We start from the raw sequence: 19,132 nt of genomic DNA, 5'->3' as shown, positions 1-19,132 counted from the left end.
TTTTAGGAATTTTTTGTGGCCATTACATTACGTAACATTATCGGCATTTGGCAGATGCTCTAATCCAGAGCGATGTACAGTTGATTAGACTAAGCAGGAGACAAGGAATCGCCACCTTAACGTGGTGGAGGGGTTTGAGTGTCCCGGTGATCCTGGGAGCTATGTTGTCGGGGGCAATAGCGTTAGGGTCTCCCTAGGCAAATTGGCGGGGGCCAAACTCAAAGATTCAAAGATTCCATGATACGGCCTCACAAGCACCAAGATACCTCGCCCGGAAAAGGGAAACCGGGGCCCCCTGCTGGAGCCAGACCCGGGAGGGGAGCTCGTCGGCGAGCGTCTGGTGGCCGGGCCTTATCCCATGGGGCCCGGCCGGGCACAGCCCGAACTAGTCACGTGGGGTCGCCGCCCTGTGTGCTTACCACCTGCAGGGGTCAGCATCGGAGTCGGGTGCTTTGCCCAACGGGCAGTAGGCAAAGGCGGGGATCCGGGCATGCTGATCCTTGGCGTCGCAGACTGGTTCTGGGGATGTGGAACATCACATCTCTGGTGGGGAAGGAACCGGAGCTAGTGCGGGAGGCGGAGCGGTACCAACTAGATATAGTTGGGCTCACCTCCACGCACAGCACTGGTCGCCGGGTGTGGATGAGATTCGCCCTGAGATGCTGAAGGCTCTGGACATTGTTGGGCTGTCTTGGCTGACACGCCTCTTCAGTGTCGCGTGGAGGTCGGGGACAGTACCTGCAGAGTGGCAGACCGGGGTGGTGATCCCCATTTTCAAGAAGGGGGACCGGAGGGGGTGCTCCAATTATCGGGGTATCACACTCCTCAGCCTCCCCGGGAAAGCTTACTCTAGGGTGCTGGAAAGGAGGCTCTGACCAACGGTCGAACCTCGGATTCAAGAGGAGATATGTGGCTTCCGTCCTGGTTGTGGAACAGTGGACCAGCTCTTTACCTTGGCGGGGTTGCTGGCGGGGTCATGAGAGTTTGCCCATCCAGTCCACATGTGCTTTGTGGACTTGGAGAAGGCTTTGGACCATGTCCCCCGGGGAACCCTGCGGGGGGTACTGCGGGAGTATAGGGTACCGGGGCCGTTGTTACGAGCCATCCGGTCCCTGTATAACCAAAGTGAGACCTGTGTCCACATCCTCGGCACAAAGTCAAGCACGTTTCCAGTGGGTGTTGGACTCAGCCAAGGTTGCCCCTTGTCACCGGTCCTGTTTGTGACATTCATGGACAGGATCTCAAGGCGCAGCCGAGGTGAGGAGAGTGTCTGGTTTGGTGACCTCAGAATTGCGTCTCTGCTTTTTGCGGATGACGTGGTTCTGCTGGCTTCATCGGACCGTGACCTTCAGCACACACTGGAGCGGTTTGCAGCCGAGTGTGAAGCGGCCGGGATGAGAGTCAGCACCTCCAAGTCCAAGGCCATGGGAGGGAGCTGAGCCGGAAGGCGAAGCTCTCGATTTACCGGTCGATCTACGTCCCAACCCTCCCCTATGGTCACAAGCTTTGGGTAGTGACCGAAAGAACAAGATTGCGTATACAAGCGGCCAAAATGAGCTTCCACCGTAGGGTAGCCGGGCTCAGCCTTAGAGATAGGGTGAGGAGCTTGGACATCCGGAGGGAGATCGGAATAGAGCCGCTGCTCCTTCGCGTCGAAAGGAGCCAATTGAGGTGGTTTGGGCATCTGATCAGGATGCCTCCCGGGCGCCTCCCTTTGGAGGTTTTCCGGGCTCGTCCAACTGGGCGGAGACCCCGAGGTAGACCCAGAACCCGCTGGAGAGATTATATATGAGGCCTGGGAACGCCTCAGGATCTCCAGGAGGAGCTGGAATGCGTTGCTGGGGAGAGGGATGCCTGGAATACCCAGCTTAGCCTACTGCCACCGCGACCCGACTCCAGATAAGCGGGTGAAAATGGATGGAGGGATGGAGGAGACAAGCTTCCCCCGGAGTAATGCAGGGTTAAGGGCCCAACGGCTGTGTGGATCTTATTGTGGCTACACCGGGATTAGAACTACTAATCTTGTGTGTCCCAGTCATTCACTTTAACCATTATGCTACAGGCCACCATTTGGCATTAAAACAGCCTCACTTCTCTGAGATACAGAACTGCAGGACAGCGTTGGCTAAGACAGTCAGCAGGGAGGTTGTTCCAAGCATGTTGGAGAACTTGCCACAGTTCTTCTGCAGACTTTGGTTGGCTCCTTGCTTCTAATCTCAGACAGCCTTGATCAAGTTTTTAATATAAAAAGTAGTAAATTGCTTACAGTGATATGTTGCATGTTTTAATTAAATACAAAAATATCTCTGTAAAATTAAATCTTTTGGAAAATGAATATTTGGAAATCTCAAATGTGTTCTTTTATACGAGCACACACAAAAAAATAAACATATATATAATAAAGTCTAGGGTACCTAAGACTTCTGCACAGTACTATAAACCCAACTCCCCAAACAAACCATACAGACACACACTCACCCATGCCCTCTCTCACATCTGAACATTTTTGGTAGGGGCGGGGTACTTATTTAACCAGTGACAATAAGCTTTCTGTTTCAGTCTAGAGCGGGGATATTCAAATTTGGCCCTCATTGCCAGTTGTGCTGCTGGATTTCTTTCGGACCTGATAGTTAATTGATTGATTATTGCCACTGATTGGCCAGGGAACCTGCCTGGTGTTCTAGGCCTAAATGAGACCTGATAAGAGGGGAAGAATGAAATCCATGGATTTCTTATGCTGTTGCCCTTGACCAAGGCACTGGCCTCAGAACTGGAGTTGGTCCCCGGGTGCTGCACTGTGGCTGCCCACTGCACCTAAGTAACTAGGATGGGTTAAATGCAGAGGACACATTACCCCTCAAGACTGGTAAAAGCCAGATTTGAGTGTATACATTGCATTAATGGCATTTTGGCTCTCATCCAGAGCGACATACAGTTGCTTAGAGTAAGCATGAGACAATCCTCCGCTGGAGCAATGCAGGGTCAAGGGCCCAACCTCTTTGCAGATCTTATTGTGGCTACACCGGGTATCGAACCATTGACTTTGGGTCCCAGTCGGATACCTTAAACACAACGCTACAGGCCAGGCTAAGAACAATTTTGCTTTATATAGTGGATGTATTAGTGCCTCATACACCATTGGATCCATTCAGTGTATTTTACTCCTGTATTATAGTAAATGTGTTAAAGGTTAAAGGTACAATAGGTAATTTTGGACTTCTAACAGTCAAGAGAGGAATTGCAGTAGCAAACACCCTCAGACCACAACACTTTATTCCTCCCCCTTCTCTGTCAACGCCCTGATGTTGGAAACCTCCCCGCCCCCACACTTATTGTACAGCTGTACAATGTTTTGGTACAGAGTGTCTGTCCATATTTCGAACCCAAGTTTAAGGACTATAAACATAGGCAGAGGGTGAGTCAACATGTCAACAACGATAGGAAGAGTTTCACAGTGGTCTTGAAACAATGTTTTAACACAGAAATCTTACCTATTGTACCTGTTTAACGTATCAGTTCCCGAAGTTGACTTAGCTATCTGAATGCAAGTGAAAGCAGAATGGCCTGGTATAGTACACCAAGACAATGAAGCGTTTCATTTTCACAACTCGCAAGCATTCTTTATTTGACATGGGGAAAAAAAGTTATCGCCCCATTTATTGATCAGCCAAATGCAAAAAAAATTCTCACTTTTAGTGAGTTACCACGGCCTGCTTTAGTTCTTGGTGCATCCACCTCTGGCAAGGATAATAGCTGGAGTCTTTTCCTGCTAGCTCCCAGCTAGCTCGCAAGGTAAATTCTGCTTGTCTTATCCATTAGACATCAAGGAAGTGATTGGTTTATTTTTTGAGAATTTTGATGGGGATACATGATCTGATTGGGCAATCGCGGCAATCCGTAGGTTTTATAAGTAGTTTTTTATTTATTTATTATTATTATAAAACTGCACAGTGTATGTATATTTACGACTTGTGGTTGATTAAGAAATAATTGTGTGCATTTCAAGAATCTCCATTTTCATACACGGTTTCATAAACGGTATATAGAATTAAATTTGTGAAAATAAACGGTCCGGTACTTCCCAAACTTTTCCACCAATGGAGAATCGAGCTTAAGGGAGAGGAGAAAAAACGCGTTTTTTGTCCAGTGATGACGCAGTAGAGTCTAAACTGAGGGAATGCGAACGATCTGTTCATAGCTAGCGCCGAAAGTGAAAATATACCGACAGTAAGTACATTCTGAGATTAGAATATTGCCGATGTTAGCTATCTCATTAAAAAGGAATAAAAGTTAAGGTTACCTTTAATATCCTTATACAAGCTGGAACTTTCGAAACGAATAGCCGAACTAGCTAACACGTACATGCTACTCAACTCCATGTCCTGCAGGCCGCAGTGTTTTTACAATGTGCTCCTACCGTGCGCTACACCACCTGCTTTCACTAACAGTTAATTCTTTAACCTGCTTGGTTCAGATAATAAGCTAATTAGTCAAATCAGGTGAATAGAATAGAAAAAGCTACACTGAATAGAAAAAAGCTAGCTAGCCTAGCTAAGTTATAATTGGTCATGCATTACTCGATGTAGGTTTCGATTCTTCGGTTTAATCGTAATTTGACAGACAGGGTATGCCGGTATCTCTGTTGCGACACTTCATGTGATATAAAGTGCTAGATGCATTAACAGTTACATGTTTGTTTTTAACGAGTAGACAGATGTTAAGTTAGCATTGTTCACTCGCACATTCGTGAGTGGCGTCTGTTTGTCTGCGTCAGAGCGCTCTCTAGTGGCGAACAATGGGAGTGTTCACTTCTAGTATCAGCACAGGTCTATGGGGTTCAAATAAGATAACGTTTGTTAACACGAGGTAATTTAAATTTAAAGCGACTTGCTTTAATATCATGCGCATCATAATGTGGTAAATGAGTAAGATGTTAATTGTTGCTGGTGATCAGTTGCAACTTGTGTGACACCAATAACTGGTGCTTCCAATGGTCAAGTATGGTGTTGGACTGGTTTGACTGGTACTGTGGTTGCGCACGACGTCAGCCTCGTTAGCGCAGTAGGTAGCGCGTCAGTCTCATAATCTGAAGGTCGTGAGTTCGATCCTCACACGGGGCATTTGTATTCGTTTACCTGGTTTAGTAAACATGCACTTCTTGCCTCGCCCCTTCCTCGGTCTATATGGCGTCCTCTAGTGGCGAGTCTGTTTGTTTCATGGTTGTCCAGGGAAATGTATTGTGCTCATGCAACATTTGCTGCAGCCTCGTACATTTAACGTAAAGTGTTAAGTTGCATTTTGTTTGCTGCATATATAATCTACGGTTCCTTTTGTCACTGAGGTTTATGAGTAGGTTATCAATCTGGATCTTATTAACGTTTAGTTGGCAAGCTGTTTTGTTTAACATACCTAACCCCAGCTATGCAAATGACACATTTGATTACTTTCTGCCTTGGATATAAATCGTCTGTTTTTATTCGTGTGACGGGCGGTTTGCAGATTCTGATTTTTGTTTTTACCGCCAGATGGCGCACTTGCACTTCTGCAGTGTTCCCCGGAAAATGTGGATTTTGGTGAATGCTGACTGAGCAAGGTATAAATTAAACATTAAGAATTAAGAATGCAGTATTGACAGTAATTGTGAAAGACGGGCACTGTTGTGTGGTAGTCCTGAACTCTACGGATGATATTTTGTCTCTGTTCCGACCCTAATGAATGACATCGTCTCTATTTTATACAAGTTCAATATTGCTCTTGCCAGCTTGAGGTTCAGTTCATGCCATATGTGGTAAATGTGTAAACATGTTATTTGTTGCTGGTGATCAGTACAACTTGTGTGACACTATTATCTGATGCTTTAGCTAATTTCTGCAGTCTGGGTATGATTTCGCCAGGTGGTTTATACAGGCTACATACGTGTTACATGTCATCCCACTCACTTAACCTGGGGTTGTGTAGGTTTACGCTTAAGACACTGTTGTCTCAGCGATTGTAAAAACAGTTAGACCCAGTAAACGAAAACCAATGCCCCGTGTGAGGATCGAACTCACGACCTTCAGATTATGAGACTGACGCGCTACCTACTGCGCTAACGAGGCCCCGGGACCTGGGCGACCACAGTGCCCATCAAACGTCACCTACATACTTAACCACTGGCAGCATCAGATCTGCTCTCACCCAGTCATCTGACCATACCGATTTGGGCAGGCTAAATGTGCCATGGTGCATCAAGGTTTCCGTAGTGTAGTGGTTATCACGTTCGCCTAACACGCGAAAGGTCCTCGGTTCGAAACCGGGCGGAAACAGGTTTTAACCTGTTGGACCATGTTTTATCCGTGTCCTTCTGTCAGAGCAGTGGTTCCCAAACTCAGTCCTGGGCCCCTCTGCGTATGCTGGCTTTCCTTCCAACCTCATTTGCAATACCAGTGTTTTAACCCCTTCGCCCAACCCTCACCCATTTTGCAGTGTTCTAGGCTTTACAACTCCAGAGATGAGCCTCACAGACTTGACAAAAGTACCATTTACAATATCAAATGAATGTTGTTTATTATCATAATTTAGGCATAAATAAAGTGTTACACATACGAAGCAAAGTAGGTGAAAAAATCTGAGATTTGGACAGAACTACTGTGCATTGCAGTAAATCATTTTCATTGTTTTGACTCATGAAACTCAGTTCTACATCATTTCCAAGTGGGGATTAAAATGTTTTCAACAGCATCAGGTCATAAAATATCTTGGGGTCCGAAAACCTCCCCAAGCAATAAGGAAATGTTTTTTAATTATGTGCAGAGTAACAACGAAAACCAGCAGACCCTGTAGCCCGTCTATATTGTGGAATCCCTTCATGAAGCCGAACATCCTGTCTTTATCCCAAAACGTCAACAATCGAATCGGGCTAACCGAGTTAGCGACGTATATGAAACAGGGCCCATGCCCAGTGCAAGGCATTAACAGAGTACTGCACATGTCCACCAGACCAGGTAAATGAAAACCACTGCCCCGTGTGAGGATCGAACTCACGACCTTCAGATTATGAGACTGACGCGCTACCTACTGCGCTAACGAGGCCCGTAATCAGGGCGACCGCAGTGCCCGTCAAACGTCACCTACATACCTGACCACTGGCAGCAGGAGGTAACAGTGTCACATGTCTCACCCAGCGAAGGAGACTAATTTAGCTTTTTATTGTATTTGCTTTAATTTAATATTGTGGTGTCTTTGTCCTACCCGGCAAGCTGCAGCAATCAGCAACAGCACCTCGTTAGCGCAGTAGGTAGCGCGTCAGTCTCATAATCTGAAGGTTGTGAGTTACATCCTCACATGGGGCATTTCTGTTTTGAAATGTTACAGCATCTGCTCCGTTTTGAAGTATACATGCAGGCGGAGTGCAAACCCTGTGCGATGGTGGTATAGTGGTGAGCATAGCTGCCTTCCAAGCAGTTGACCCGGGTTCGATTCCCGGCCATCGCAGTTCTCTGCTTTTTGCGAGGGCGGCCTGTAGCGTAGTGGTTAAGTTACATGGGGGCGACATGGCTCAGGCAGTAAGAGCAGTCGTCTGGCAGTCGGAGGGCTGCCGGTTCTATCCCCTGCCTGGGCTGTGTCGAAGTGTCCCTGAGCAAGACTCCTAACCCCCAAATGCTCCTGTCAAGCTGGTTGGCACTTTCCATGGCAGCCAATCGCTGTTGGTGTGTGTGTGAGTGTGTGTATGAATGGGTGAATGAGCAGCATCAATTGTACAGCGCTTTGGATAAAGGCGCTATATAAATGCCAACCATTTACATGACTGGGACATCGGTGGTTGGAATCCCTGGTGTAACCACAATAAGATTTACATAGCCATTCGGCCCTTGAGCAAGGCCCTTAACCCTGCATTGCTCCAGGGGAGGATTGTCTCCTGCTTAGTCTAATCAACTGTATGTCTCCCTGGTTAAGGGCGTCTGCCAAATGCCAGTAATGTAATGGTAAACAAAAACTAAATGCCCCATGTGAGGATCGAACTCAAGACCTTCAGATTATGAGACTGACTCGCTGCCTACTGCGCTAACAAGGCCCGTAACCAGGGGGACCACAGTGCCCGTCAACCGTCACCTAAAACATACCTGACCACTGGCAGCAATGTCCTCGGTTTGAAACCAGGCGGAAACATGTTTTAACCTGTTGAACCATGTCTTATCCGTGTCCTTCTGTCAGAGCAGTGGTTCCCAAACTCAGTCCTGGGCCCCCCTGCGTATGCTGGCTTTCCTTCCAACCTCATTTGCAATCCCAGTGTTTTAACCCCTTCGCACAACCCTCACCTATTTTGCAGTGTTCTAGGCTTTACAACTCCAGAGATGAGCCTCACAGAGACTTGAAAAAAGTATAATTTACAATACCAAATGAATGTTGTTTATTATCATAATTTAGGCATCAATAAAGTGTTCAAACAAAGTAGGTCAAAAAATCTGAGATATGGACAGAACTATTGTGCATTGCAGTAAGTAATTTTCATTGTTTTCACTCATGAAAATCAGTTCTACATCATCTCCAAGTGGGAATTAAAATGTTTTCAACAGGATCGGGTCTTAAAATATCTAGGGGTCCGAAGGCCTCCCCAAGCAGGAAGAAAATGTTTTTTAATTTTGTGCAGAGTAACAACGAAAACCAGCAGACCCTGTAGCCCGTCTATATTGTGGAATCTCTTCATGAAGCCGAACATCCTGTCTTTATCCCAAAACGTCAACAATCTAACCGGGCTAACCGAGTTAGCGACGTGGATGAAACAGGGCCCATGCCCAGTGCAGGGCATTAACCGAGTACTGCACATGTTCACCAGACCAGGTAAATGAAAACCAATGCCCCATGTGAGGATCGAACTCACGACCTTCAGATTATGAGACTGACGCGCTGCCTACTGCGCTAACGAGGCCCGTAACCTGGGCAACCACAGTGCCCGTCAAACGTCACCTACATACCTGACCACTGGCAGCAGGAGGTAACAGCGTCACATGTCTCACCCAGCGAAGGAGACTAATTTAGCTTTTTATTGTATTTGCTTTTATTTAATATTGTGGTGTCTTTGTCCTACCCGGCAAGCTGTGACAATCAGCAACAGCGCCTCGTTAGCGCAGAAGGTAGTGCGTCAGTCTCTTAATCTGAAGGTCGTGAGTTACATCCTCACATGGGGCATTTCTGTTTAGAAATGTTACAGCATCTGCTCCGTTTTGAAGTACACATGCAGGCGAAGTGCAAACCCTGTGCGATGGTGGTATAGTGGTGAGCATAGCTGCCTTCCAAGCAGTTGACCCGGGTTCGATTCCCGGCCATCGCATTCCTCTGCTTTTTGCGAGGGCGGCCTGTAGCGTAGTGGTTAAGTTACATGGGGGCGACGTGGCTCAGGCAGTAAGAGCAGTCGTCTGGCAGTCGGAGGGTTGCCGGTTCTATCCCCCGCCTGGGCTGTGTCGAAGTGTCCCTGAGCAAGACACCTAACCCCCAAATGCTCCTGTCGAGCTGGTTGGCGCCTTGCATGGCTGCCAATCACCGTTGGTGTGTGAGTGTGTGTATGAATGGGTGAATGAGCAGCATCAATTGTACAGCGCTTTGGATAAAGGCGCTATAAAAATGCCAACCATTTACATGACTGGGACATCCCTGGTGTAACCACAATAAGATCTACATAGCCATTGGGCCCTTGAGCAAGACCCTTAACCCTGCATTGCTCCAGGGGAGGATTGTCTCCTGCTTAGTCTAATCAACTGTACGTCACTGGATAAGAGCGTCTGCCAAATGGCAGTAATGTAATGTAATGTAATGGTAAACAAAAACCATATGCCCCGTGTGAGGATCAAACTCACGCCCTTCAGATTATGAGACTGACTCGCTGCCTACTGCGCTAACGAGGCCCGTAACCAGGGGGACCACAGTGCCCGTCAGAAGTCACCTACATACCTGACCACTGGCAGCATCAGATATGCTCCGACCCAGTCATCTGACCATAACGATTTGGCCCCTGTCAAAGTCGCTCAGGTCTTTACGTCTGCCCATTCCTCCCGCATCCAACATGTCGACTACAAGAGCCAACCGTTTGCTTACCGTCTAATATATCCCAGATCTTGACATGGGCCGTTGTTTTGAGATAATCAACGTGATTTGCTTCATCTGTGAGTGGTCATTATGCTTTGGCTTATCTGTGTATATGATACGTAAATAAAATGGAATTATTCATTATGAGCATGATCAGTTGATTGAAGTATAAAGGTACAGTATTCAGTGAGTTTTTCATCTATTGTTTATCCATTAAAGCTGATGTCTGAAGCCCAGGTAGTCGGTCCTCCCTGCCTCTTCTGCTGATCCGACGTTTCTGTCCCACGGGGAACCAACCCAGAATGGCTCCCTTGTACCTCTGTACCACTACACCTACAGTACTGTGCAAAAGTCTTAGGCACCTGTGTAACATTATGTATCGATAAGATTCTTTCAAAAGTAATTAAATGAATGGTTCTAAATAAACGTACTATACATTTTACATTACATTTTAGGAATTTGGCAGAATAGTTAAAAGACTGAATCAAATCAATATTTTTTGTGACCATTACATTACGTAACATTATTGGCATTTGGCAGATGCTCTAATCCAGAGCGATGTACAGTTTATTAGACTAAGCAGGAGACAAGGAATCGCCACCTTAACGTGGTGGAGGGGTTTGAGTGTCCCGGTGATCCTGGGAGCTATGTTGTCGGGGGCAATAGCGTTTGGGTCTCCCAAGGCAAATTGGTCCCGGGGGAGGGGCCAGACTAAGAGCGATTCAAAAACTCCATGACACGGTCTCACAAACACCAAGATACCTCGTCCAGAAAAGGGAAACCGGGGCCCCCTTCTCGAGCCAGACCCGGGAGGGGAGCTCGTCGGCGAGCGTCTGGTGGCCGGGCCTTATCCCATGGGGCCCGGCCGGGCACAGCCCAAATTGGTCACGTGGGGTTGCCGCCCTGTGGGCTCACCACCTGCAGGGGTCAGCATCGGAGTCGGGTGCTTTGCCCAACGGGCAGTAGGCAAAGGCGGGGATCCGGGCATGCTGATCCTCTGCGTCGCAGACTGGTTCTGGGGATGTGGAACATCACATCTCTGGTGGGGAAGGAACCGGAGCTAGTGCGGGAGGCGGAGCGGTACCAACTAGATATAGTTGGGCTCACCTCCACGCACAGCACTGGTCGCTGGGTGTGGATGAGATTCGCCCTGAGATGCTGAAGGCTCTGGACATTGTTGGGCTGTCTTGGCTGACACGCCTCTTCAGTGTCGCGTGGAGGTCGGGGACAGTACCTGCAGAGTGGCAGACCGGGGTGGTGATCCCCATTTTCAAGAAGGGGGACCGGAGGGAGTGCTCCAATTATCGGGGTATCACACTCCTCAGCCTCCCCGGGAAAGCTTACTCTAGGGTGCTGGAAAGGAGGCTCTGACCAATGGTCGAACCTCGGATTCAAGAGGAGCAATGTGGCTTCCGTCCTGGTTGTGGAACAGTGGACCAGCTCTTTACCTTGGCGGGGTTGCTGGCGGGGTCATGAGAGTTTGCCCATCCAGTCCACATGTGCTTTGTGGACTTGGAGAAGGCTTTGGACCGTGTCCCCCGGGGAACCCTGTGGGGGGTACTGCGGGAGTATGGGGTACCGGGGCCGTTGTTACGAGCCATCCGGTCCCTGTATAACCAAAGTGAGAGCTGTGTCCACATCCTCGGCACAAAGTCAAGCACGTTTTCAGTGGGTGTTGGACTCAGCCAAGGTTGCCCCTTGTCACCGGTCCTGTTTGTGACATTCATGGACAGGATCTCAAGGCGCAGCCTAGGTGAGGAGAGTGTCTGGTTTGGTGACCTCAGAATTGCGTCTCTGCTTTTTGTGGATGACGTGGTTCTGCTGGCTTCATCGGACCGTGACCTTCAGCACACACTGGAGCGGTTTGCAGCCGAGTGTGAAGCGGCCGGGATGAGAGTCAGCACCTCCAAGTCCAAGGCCATGGTTCTCTGCCGGAAAATGGTGGATTGCTCCCTCCGGGAACGCGTCATTACCCCAAGTGAAGGAGTTCAAGTATCTTGGGGTCTTGTTCACGAGTGAGGGTAGAAGGGAGCGTGAGATCAACAGGCGGATCGGTGCAGCGTCAGCAGTAATGCGGGCGTTGCACCAGACCGTCGTGGTGAAGAGGGAGCTGAGCCGGCAGGCGAAGCTCTCGATCTACCGGTCGATCTACGTCCCAACCCTCACCTATGGTCACGAGCTTTGGGTAGTGACCGAAAGAACAAGATTGCGTATACAAGCGGCCAAAATGAGCTTCCACCGTGGGGTAGCCGGGCTCAGCCTTAGAGATAGGGTGAGGAGCTTGGACATCCGGAGGGAGATCGGAATAGAGCCGCTGCTCCTTCGCGTCGAAAGGAGCCAATGGAGGTGGTTCGGGCATCTGATCAGGATGCCTCCCGAGCGCCTCCCTTTGGAGGTTTTCCGGGCTCGTCCAACTGGGCGGAGACCCCGAGGGAGACCCAGAGCCCGCTGGAGAGATTATATATGAGGCCTGGGAACGCCTCAGGAGCTCCAGGAGGAGCTGGAATGCGTTGCTGGGGAGAGGGACGCCTGAAATACCCGGCTTTGCCTACTGCCACCGTGACCCGACTCCAGATAAGCGGGTGAAAATGGATGGAGGGATGGAGGGATGGAGGAGACAAGCTTCCCCCGGAGCAATGCAGGGTTAAGGGCCCAACAGCTGTGTGGATCTTATTGTGGCTACACCGGGATTAGAACTACTAACCTTGTGTGTCCCAGTCATTCACTTTAACCACTATGCTACAGGCCGCCATTTGGCATTAAAACAGCATCACTTCTCTGAGATATAGAACTGCAGGACAGCGTTGGCTAAGACAGTCAGCAGGGAGGTTCCAAGCATGTTGGAGAACTTGCCACAGTTCTTCTGCAGACTTAGGTTGGCTCCTTGCTTCTAATCTCAGACAGCCTTGATCAAGTTTTTAATATAAAAAGTAGTAAATTGCTTACAGTGATATGTTGCATGTTTTAATTAAATACAAAAATATCTCTGTAAAATTAAATCTTTTGGAAAATGAATATTTGGAAATCTCAAATGTGTTCTTTTATACGAGCACACACAAAAAAATAAACATATATATAATAAAGTCTAGGGTACCTAAGACTTCTGCACAGTACTATAAACCCAACTCCCCAAACAAACCATACACACACACACTCACCCATGCCCTCTCTCACACATCTGAACATTTTTGGTAGGGGCGGAGTACTTATTTAACCAGTGACAATAAGCTTTCTGTTTCAGTATAGAGCGGGGATATGCAAATTTGGCCCTCATTGCCATTTGTGCTGCTGGATTTCTTTCGGACCTGATAGTTAATTGATTGATTATTGCCACTGATTGGCCAGGGAACCTGCCTCGTGTTCTAGGCCTAAATGAGACCTGATAAGAGGGGAAGAATGAAATCCATGGATTTCTCCTGCTGTTGCCCTTGACCAAGGCACTGGCCTCAGAACTGGAGTTGGTCCCCGGGTGCTGCACTGTGGCTGCCCACTGCACCTAAGTAACTAGGATGGGTTAAATGCAGAGGACACATTACCCCTCAATACTGGTGAAAGCCAGATTTGAGTGTCCCTGGTATAGATTATACATTGCATTAATGGCATTTTGGCTCTCATCCAGAGTGACATACAGTTGCTTAGAGTAAGCAGGAGACAATCCTCCGCTGGAGCAATGCAGGGTCAAGGGCCCAACCTCTTTGCAGATCTTATTGTGGCTACACCGGGTATCGAACCATTGACTTTGCGGGTCCCAGTCGGATACCTTAAACACAACGCTACAGGCCAGGCTAAGAACAATTTTGCTTTATATAGTGGATGTATTAGTGCCTCATACACCATTGGATCAATTCTGTGTATTTTACTCATGTATTATAGTAAATGTGTTAAAGGTTAAAGGTACAATAGGTAATTTTGGACTTCTAACAGTCAAGAGAGGAATTGCAGTAGCAAACACCCTCAGACCACAACACTTTATTCCTCCCCCTTCTCTGTCAACGCCCTGATGTTGGAAACCTCCCCGCCCCCACATTTATTGTACAGCTGTACAATGTTTTGGTACAGAGTGTCTGTCCATATTTCGAACCCAAGTTTAAGGACTATAAACATAGGCAGAGGGTGAGTCAACATGTCAACAACGATAGGAAGAGTTTCACAGTGGTCTTGAAACAATGTTTTAACACAGAAATCTTACCTATTGTACCTGTTTAACGTATCAGTTCCCGAAGTTGACTTAGCTATCTGAATGCAAGTGAAAGCAGAATGGCCTGGTATAGTACACCAAGACAATGAAGTGTTTCATTTTCACAACTCGCAAGCATTCTTTATTTGACACTTTAATCTCACTTTTAGTGAGTTACCAAGGCCTGCTTTAATTCTTGGTGCATCCACCTCTGGCAAGGATAATAGCTGGAGTCTTTTCCTGCTAGCTCCCAGCTAGCTCGCAAGGTAAATTCAGGTTGTCTTATCCATTAGACATCAAGGAAGTGATTGGTTTATTTTTTGAGAATTTTGATGGGGATACATGATCTGATTGAGCAATCGCGGCAATCCGTAGGTTTTATAAGTACTTTTTTTTTTCTCCATAAATTATTATAAAACTGCAGTGTATGTATGTTTACGACTTGTGGTTGATTAAGAAATAATTGTGTGCCTTTCAAGAATCTCCATTTTCATACACGGTTTCATAAACGGTATATAGAATGAAATTTGTGCAAATAAACAGTCCGGTGCTTCCCAAACTTTTCCACCAATGGAGAATCGAGCTTAAGGGAGAGGAGAAAAAACGCGTTTTTTGTCCAGTGATGACGCAGTAGAGTCTAAACTGAGGGAATGCGAACGATCTGTTCATAGCTAGCGCCGAAAGTGAAAATATACCGACAGTAAGTACATTCTGAGATTAGAATATTGCCGATGTTAGCTATCTCATTAAAAAGGAATAAAAGTTAAGGTTACCTTTAATATCCTTATACAAGCTGGAACTTCCGAAACGAATAGCCGAACTAGCTAACACGTACATGCTACTCAACTCCACGTCCTGCAGGCCGCAGTGTTTTTACAATGTGCTCCTACCGTGCGCTACACCACCTGATTTCACTAACAGTTAATTATTTAACCTGCTTGGTTCAGATAATAAGCTAATTAGTCAAATCAGGTGAATAGAATAGAAAAAGCTAGCTAGCCTAGCTAATTTATAATTGGTCATGCATTACTCGATGTAGGTTTCGATTCTTCGGTTTAATCGTAATTTGACAGGGTATGCGGGTATCTCTGTTGCGACACTTCATGTGATATAAAGTGCTAGATGCACTAACTGTTACATGTTTGTTTTTAACGAGTAGACAGAGGTTAAGTTAGCATTGTTCACTCGCACATTCGTGAGTGGCGTCTGTTTATCTGCGTCAGAGCGCTCTCTAGTGGCGAACAATGGGAGTGTTCACCTCTAGTATCAGCACAGGTCTATGGGGTTCAAATAAGATAACGTTTGTTAACACGAGGTAATTTAAATTTAAAGCGACTTGCTTTAATATCATGCGCATCATAATGTGGTAAATGAGTAAGATATTAATTGTTGCTGGTGATCAGTTGCAACTTCTGTGACACCAATAACTGGTGCTTCCCATGGTCAAGTATGGTGTTGTACTGATTCGACTGGTACTGTGGTGCCGCGGGACGTCAGCCTCGTTAGCGCAGTAGGTAGCGCGTCAGTCTCATAATCTGAAGGTCGTGAGTTCGATCCTCACACGGGGCATTTGTATTCGTTTACCTGGTTTAGTAAACATGCACTTCATGCCTTGCGCGGTCCGCAGTCTATGCAATGGCGCCCTCTAGTGGCGAATCTGTTTGTTTCATGGTTGTCCAGGGAAATGTATTGTGCTCATGCAACATTTGCTGCAGCCTCGTACATTTAACGTAAAGTGTTAAGTTGCATTTGGTTTGCTGCATATATAATCTACGGTTCCTTTTGTCACTGAGGTTTATGAGTAGGTTATCAATCTGGATCTTATTAACGTTTAGTTGGCAAGCTGTTTTGTTTAACATACCTAACCCTAGCTATGCAAATGACACATTTGAGTACTTTCTGCATTGGATATAAATCGTCTGTTTTTATTCGTGTGACGGGCGGTTTGCAGATTCTGATTTTTGTTTTTACCGCCAGGTGGCGCACTTGCACTTCTGCAGTTTTCCCCGGAAAATGTGGATTTTGGTGAATACTGACTGAGCAAGGTATAAATTAAACATTAAGAATTAAGAATGCAGTATTGACAGTAATTGTGAAAGACGGGCACTGTTGTGTGGTAGTCCTGAACTCTACGGATTATATTTTGTCTCTGTTCTGACCCTAATGAATGACATCGTCTCTATTTTATACAAGTTCAATATGTGATGCCTCCAATCATTGCCGTGGTAGCCTGCCTAAGTCTTATTCTTTCTATAACAATTTTACTACTAACAAGTTCTGATATGATATTGATGTCATAACTATCATATAATACAACAGGAATTTTTCTGTGTGAAATTTCTTTGGTGGGTCGACAGGAATTTTGACTTTTTACTGACTAAACATCATTAAAATTATCAGGGTAAGCTCTCTCCTCTCTCGCCCACAGGATCACTCTTGCCAATGTGGTGTTTGCTTTCTGAGGTTCAATCATTACCCACCTTGTGTGCAGGCCAGGAACTGTCAAGGTTTCCGTAGTGTAGTGGTTATCACATTCACATTTACATTTACATCACGTTCGCCTCCCACCCGTTGGCCAGCCGTGTGTAGGTGTAGAGTAGAGTAGGTGTAGAGCCCTACGATGGTCACCATGGCTCGAATCCGCCCTTTGGCAAACCATGACATAAATAATGGAAACTATTTCCTTGTAGAATTGTCCCATAATCATGTTTTTTTAAATGCGTCAGTGTGCGTCTCCCTCTTTGTCACGGCCACTGAGCCAGGTCGTGACAGATAATGAAGTACATAATTTAGTATCTTCTAATCCTGACCAACTATACATTCAAATGAATAATATCAAGCAGGAAATAAAATGAAAGGCAGGCAGCTGGTTGGATGTTGGGTAAAAGTTTTTATGGCAACTGAAGGAGAACAATATTTACAACTTGTCTACTATCCATGACAGGTTCATTGGATTACATTTTCTACAGTTGACACTGTGGTTTCTAGCGTTTCCATAAGCTTTTGGTGATATAGGTTCATTGGATTACATATTGATTGTATGAGTAAATAGGCAGCATACATGTGATATATATTTTCTACAGTTGATACTGTGGTTTCTTGCGTCTCCATTAGCTTTAAAGATATAGGTTCATTGGATTACATACTGATTATATGAGTAAATAGGCAACATACATGTGATATACATTGATTATAGGCTGCATACATATTGGTATATTTTTGGCATGAAGCTTTGAGTGTTTTGGAGGAACCAGCTTGCTCAATTTGAGCAATTTGATGGTTTGGTCTGATGTTGATTTGTGATCGATTGTTTTAAAACAGGTGATTGATTGTTTTAATATGGGGCAAGAACATCTTGTTCTGTGAATTTTTCCTACATGGTTTGTATTATTGTCATTAAACATGAGGGCCAGAGTTGTTACAATGAATGTCAAGGAAGCCATTATGAGACTGAAAAATTAAAATAAAAAGTCTAATGTCTGTTTTGTTATGCCAAACCTTAGGTGTAACAAAATCAACTGTGAGAGAGAGAACATGTAAGGGGGCAAAGGGCATGGCAAGCCAAGTAAGACCTCTACAGCTGATAGCTGAATAATTCTCATCATAATGAAGTAAAATCCCCAAACATGGCAGAAACACTCTTCAGGAGGCAAGCGTGGACGTGTCAGAGACTACTGTCCACAGAAGACTACAGTAATCTATGAGTGGGTCACAGACTTCAAACAGTCATGCATACAAAAAAATGAATGCGAATATATGCGTCCGAAAAATCGCAGGCGCGGAGGGGGCATGTGAAATTCTTCCTTCGACAAACAGGAAACAGCTGCGTCACGCCCCAAAACCGGCAGCCGGCACACGCGTGGATCCAGGTGTACGCCGAGCCCCACTTAACTCTGGCAAATCCAGCCCAGCCGCCAGGCTCCTGACACTAACTCCAAAGTCAAACGGTCTTGGGGAAAGTTCACACGGTCTTGGGATTTTTGCACAATGTACAACACACTTTTACAGTATGATTAATTCATACTCACATTTAACTGGTTTTCTGAACAAGCTCGTGCCGCGGAGGTCCATCGCTTCTCCCGTAGCAGGCAACAAGTAGGAATTCCGTGGCATATAGCAGCAGATCCCTGCAAAAGCACACGTTTAAGCTTACCTACCGGTTTTAGGGCATACTACAGATATTCTAATTGTCTCAAAATGTGTGTGGCTTTCCACTGCAGAGTCAAACGGCTAAACAAGGTCTTGGGAAAGGTTCACACGACAACTTGTTTTCTATTTTCCTAGTAGTAATGCAAGAGTGTCAAATTAATTTTTTCCCATTGAAATTAATTGAAATGCCATTAAGCCGTTCAGGCCCCAAAAAAACACCACAATTTTTGTTACGTGTTTTTAAATAAGAAAAATAGCACTGTATTGTATAAAAACATAATAAAACCAAATAAATAGAATGTAAAGAAATAAACAGGGTTTTTTTTCACTTCACTTTCGCTAAAATCTTAATTTTTTGCTTTTTCGCCACGCTTTCCTCACATTCATTCAGCGTTTCAATAAAAACCTGTCCTGTCTTTCAGAATGTTTCGGAAATGAGATAGGCAGGTGTCATTAAATAGCGCCGACGCACGACCAGTTACAACTTTTTCCTGGTTCAATAAACTATGAAAGTCTCTCCCACATTCACTTTCGCTCGCTCCTACCTCAAATTTTGGCTCGTAACACAAAGCAAAAAATCGACCGAGCAACGGCTCGTAACTCGGAAAACTCGTAAGTTGGTGCACTCGTAAGTCAAGGTACCACTGTATACGAAAACGCCTGGCGATCTTTGCACAAAAATAGACACGTCCCTTTAATTCCCTTGGAGGTCTACACTTTTTACTCCGTTGTAATTATGATGTC

At 46.0% G+C, this 19,132-nt stretch overlaps 8 non-coding genes across 8 annotated transcripts; 4 read left to right on the top strand and 4 right to left on the bottom strand.

Annotated features, from left to right (window-relative positions):
* The first annotated feature begins 5,047 nt into the window (after positions 1 to 5,047).
* trnam-cau (transfer RNA methionine (anticodon CAU)) lies at positions 5,048 to 5,120 on the top strand. Its single transcript has one exon. It is a non-coding gene; the product is annotated as a tRNA-Met (tRNA).
* Positions 5,121 to 6,025: 905 nt separating this feature from the next.
* On the bottom strand, positions 6,026 to 6,098 carry trnam-cau (transfer RNA methionine (anticodon CAU)). Its single transcript has one exon. It is a non-coding gene; the product is annotated as a tRNA-Met (tRNA).
* A 900-nt stretch (positions 6,099 to 6,998) lies between these two features.
* trnam-cau (transfer RNA methionine (anticodon CAU)) lies at positions 6,999 to 7,071 on the bottom strand. Its single transcript has one exon. It is a non-coding gene; the product is annotated as a tRNA-Met (tRNA).
* Positions 7,072 to 7,401: 330 nt separating this feature from the next.
* Positions 7,402 to 7,473, top strand: trnag-ucc (transfer RNA glycine (anticodon UCC)). The gene has a single exon. It is a non-coding gene; the product is annotated as a tRNA-Gly (tRNA).
* A 1,362-nt stretch (positions 7,474 to 8,835) lies between these two features.
* trnam-cau (transfer RNA methionine (anticodon CAU)) lies at positions 8,836 to 8,908 on the bottom strand. Its single transcript has one exon. It is a non-coding gene; the product is annotated as a tRNA-Met (tRNA).
* Positions 8,909 to 9,238: 330 nt separating this feature from the next.
* Positions 9,239 to 9,310, top strand: trnag-ucc (transfer RNA glycine (anticodon UCC)). Its single transcript has one exon. It is a non-coding gene; the product is annotated as a tRNA-Gly (tRNA).
* Positions 9,311 to 9,808: 498 nt separating this feature from the next.
* Positions 9,809 to 9,881, bottom strand: trnam-cau (transfer RNA methionine (anticodon CAU)). Its single transcript has one exon. It is a non-coding gene; the product is annotated as a tRNA-Met (tRNA).
* A 5,854-nt stretch (positions 9,882 to 15,735) lies between these two features.
* Positions 15,736 to 15,808, top strand: trnam-cau (transfer RNA methionine (anticodon CAU)). The gene has a single exon. It is a non-coding gene; the product is annotated as a tRNA-Met (tRNA).
* The last annotated feature ends 3,324 nt before the right edge of the window (positions 15,809 to 19,132 follow it).

Source organism: Conger conger, chromosome 3 (genome assembly GCF_963514075.1).
Source record: "Conger conger chromosome 3, fConCon1.1, whole genome shotgun sequence".
In the NCBI taxonomy this organism is placed as follows: Eukaryota; Metazoa; Chordata; class Actinopteri; order Anguilliformes; family Congridae; genus Conger; species Conger conger.
The sequence above is the reverse complement of the archived record's forward strand: the minus strand, read 5'-3'. Positions and strand labels throughout refer to the sequence as shown.